At 39.0% G+C, this 4,030-nt stretch overlaps 1 long non-coding RNA gene across 1 annotated transcript; it reads right to left on the bottom strand.

Moving 5' to 3' along the window:
• Positions 1–386: 386 nt before the first annotated feature.
• Positions 387–1,185, bottom strand: LOC126585110 (uncharacterized). Its single transcript, XR_007610314.1, has 2 exons — positions 813–1,185; positions 387–712 (listed from the first exon to the last, which is right to left on the bottom strand). It is a non-coding gene; the product is annotated as an uncharacterized LOC126585110 (long non-coding RNA).
• Positions 1,186–4,030: the final 2,845 nt, after the last annotated feature.

The following is a 4,030-nucleotide window of genomic DNA, read 5'->3' as shown; positions in this document are numbered from 1 at the left end:
CCGGATGAAGATGCTCAAGTTGGCTCAATGTTAGAACTCAACCTATTACTCTTTCTTACGTAGTATGTTAAGAGAATGGCGTTTTCAACTTAACTTAGTCCCTAGCATGCAATCTAGAATGGCGTGTTCATAGATTTAACAAGTAGAAATCATTAAGAATAAAAAGAGTCTGAGTCATCACAAGGCATCGTAAGTGCTGGTGTTGTCTTACTTATCCTAGAAATCGTTTCACATGTTAACCACAATTAACAAGTGCTACTCTAGAACATATGTAGGTCCTCATTCAACAAGGGCAGGCAGACATATATTCATAGCATTAAAATCCTAGATATGCTCACTATGTATGCATCCATAGAAACACATAAAGAATTTATCAATGACATAAGTAGTGAAACAATTTTCATCCTTTCATAAAAGTCATTCAAACAAAATATCACAACAAATTTACAATCATATTAGGGGCTTCAAAACAGCCCCTAACTACTTAAAATTAGTTACACATAATTTTCAAATTAAACCAAAAGTAAAATATCAGTTTGGGAAAATAGAACCGAAATAAGAGAGTGCAGAGGTTTCCTCTTTCCCTTGCCAAGCAGTGGCGTGAGCTCTCTATTTTTCTTCTTCTTGTTTTTCTGCTCTCTGTTTGCTCTCTACGCTTCCTCTGCTTTCGTTTCTTCCTCTCTGTCTTCTCTCTAATTTTTCTGCTCTTTTTCTCCCTTCTGCTCTCCGAGTCTTGCTTTCTGTTTCTTTTCCCCGAGGCTCAAGCTGCGCAAGGCAGCTTGCTACTTCCCCCAAAATCACGTCCTCCTTACTGCTCTCTGCCCTCTCTTCTATATATTTTTTTTCTTCTTTTCCCTTTCTTCTTTTCCTTTTCTTCTTTTCCTTTTCTTCTTTTGTTTTCTTCCTCTCTATCCGTTCATTTTCTTCTCCCTTCAAAACATGAATCATGATGATGTTTCCAAACATCATCATGACTTATCATTATCTTTTTTTTTTTAATTTAAAAGCTGATCTACACAGACAGTTTTGACGAATTTATTACATAAAATTTCACTTGTTCTATTTTTATTTTCTTTGCTAGACAAATCCTATAATACGCAAAAACAAAGTAAATAGCTCAAAAATATAAGGAACTAACTAATAAAAGACAAGTGAAATTTATGTAAAATATATATAAATATGAACTTATCATCAAGCCACTCCCAATAAAACTCATCAAAGACGGCTTCTCCAGTAGTCGACAGGGTACCATTCCAAGCCATGGCTCCGCTGCGAATGTGATCACCAAGAAGCTTAAACGAGGCTGGATGATGGTCACGAGCATGGTGCGAATGATTCAAAATAAGAACCCTCAATGTGCACGCCTTTTTCTTCGTATTTGGTTGAACAGCGTCTACCACCTCCCAAGATACTTCAGAAGACCACGACATAATATGCATGGAATTGTCTTTCACGAGAAAAGCAAGCGCCTTAAGACCAGTTAGTGGCGGGTAAAGCTTCAACGTTGTTCCCTCATCTTGTGAATCACCTTCCTTTGCAAGAATGGTGATGGTGTTGTTCCTAAAACATTTGAAAAATACCATGACCACAAATCAGCCACAAAACTTGAGCAGCACGACAAAGATGACAGCTATAGGATGGTCCTTCAAGGCACGTTACAGTGGCAAAATAAACCAAAATGCTACGCAATCGCACTACGCACACCCGCAGCGATTACGCAAGCAGTTTCTCGCACAGCACGTCGACGTCACCACCAAGAAAGAACTGTGACCAAAAGGCATTACGCAGCGAAGCCCCGCTGCAGGCTCTTGCACAGCAACAACGACAGCGCGCCACCGAGGGAAAACTGTGGTCAAAAGGCACTACACAGCGAAATCTCGTTGCAGTCTCTTACACAAGCACACCCACGGCCTGCTACCACGGCTCTAAAAGCTTTGCGAAGATCCTGGCGTCAAGCTCTGCCTTCTCAAGATTAAAAAAAAATTAAAAAATTCCTGACATTACAAACAAAGAAATCCATCAGTGGGGACACACACATTGTGCGTAAAAAAACACATTATATTACGTTATATATATATAGACATATGTGTGCATGGTTTGGTGATGGGACAAGTGCACAAAATGGAGATGGTGACAAGACGATCAACCTCCACATATATATAAGGACGCAAATGGTGATGGTGATAGGACAAATATATATATACATATATGCATGGCTCAAAAGATGGAAATGGTATGCACGGCTCAAAAGACATATATATATATATATATATATATACACACACACAGACATGTGACTCACCAAGTAAAAGAAGCATGAAGGAATTGCAGAGGGAAAATCACATTATATTACATGTAAATATGTCTGCACGGTGATAAAGCAAACTGCAACAACGATAAAGCAAACTACAACAGCAGCCTTCCGTGTGTATATATATATATATATATATACACTCAAGTGACTCACCAAGTAAAAGCAGCAGCGCAGAATTGCTGGACAATGGTGCAGTGGTGATGCAAGGCAACAAGCAATGCAGTGGTTGAAGCTATGTAATGAGTGTACAAGCAAAGGAGCAATCCCATATATATATATATATATATAAAGGTCCCAGGAGAAGCAAATGAAATGCGGTGGCTATTCAAAACGCAGGTCCGTGACTGTGCAAACTGTGCAAACGACCACCCGTGCTTGGAAAAGAAAAACCAAAATGAGAGGTGATAGGATGGTGCATTGGGAAAATATGATTGTGTACAAAAAGAAAGTGCCAACTAAAAAAAAAATGTGCAAAGTGCCAGCTACCCTAAATGGTGCATTGGGAAAATATGATTGTGTACAAAAAAGAAAGTGCCAAAAAAGTGCAAGGTGCCAGCTATCCTAAATGGTGCATTGGGAAAATATGATTGTGTACAAAAAAGAAAGTGCCAAAAAAGTGCAAGGTGCCAGCTACCCTAAATGGTGCATTGGGAAAATATGATTATGTACAAAAAGAAAGTGCCAACTAAAAAAATTGCCAGCTACTGTTAAGTAAAAAAAAAAAAAAAGGTGAAAGAATAGTGCATTAGTCACCATCTAAAAGGAAATGGGTGTGTTAGGCACCATCTAAAAAAAAAAAAAAAAAGAGAAAAAAAAAGAAGAAGAAGGAAGTAACGCATTTTAGTCAGATATACGTTTTATTTGCATTTAACACAACATACTGAATAAAATAAAGCATGTCCATTGATATCTAAAATGCATTGAGAGAAATAAAGTCCATTTTATTTATTTTTCTGGAAATTTACATAAATTTGCATTATACATACCTAAAAAAATAAAAATAAATAAATAAATAAAAATAAAAATAAAAGTCAAATCAAATTTACAGGAAGGGATCTTCAAGGATGATCAGGTGGCGCCTCATCACTCGGCGGAGCTCCAGAAAGACGAAGCACCAGAGATTGATTATTCGGAGCTTCAACACTTGGTGAAGCGCCAGAGGACGAAGGCAGAAGTTACCGCTGGAGTAACGCCACAAACCTCTGATGATCGCTCTGAATCCGAATTTTGAACTCCTGCAGCTGGTCAAGCTTCCTCTTCATGCTTGTTGAGTAATTAGTTGCGAGCATGTGCAACTCTTTATTCTCGTGCCTAAGCATTCTGACCTCTTGCCGAAAACTGGACACTTCAGCCATCAACGACTCAACCTGACGAGATCGAACAAGAAGGCGTTGGCCCATGTTTGAAACTGAGCCTGCACATCGGACGTTGTAGGCCATAGAGTCTTGAACAACCAGCTCATCGGACCGCCGGGAAAGTATCCTAGTGTCTCTAGGAGTGAGAAGATCTGTGGCCACCACCGAAGCGGTTGTATCGTTCATCATCATAGAATCCCTTACCTTAAGATTACCATTAGGAGACACGAAGGACGGCTACCAAACGTTGTTTGAAGAAGATATGTCACTATCTTCCCTGACATTCAAGTTAAGACGACGGTCAGAAGGGCAAGATATTTTCGAAGGTGTGAAGAAAAAGAAGAGGTCGGACAAATCAAGT

The sequence above is a fragment of the Malus sylvestris genome, chromosome 2, assembly GCF_916048215.2.
Source record: "Malus sylvestris chromosome 2, drMalSylv7.2, whole genome shotgun sequence".
Taxonomy (NCBI): domain Eukaryota; kingdom Viridiplantae; phylum Streptophyta; class Magnoliopsida; order Rosales; family Rosaceae; genus Malus; species Malus sylvestris.
This window is presented reverse-complemented; position numbering and strand designations above follow the sequence as displayed.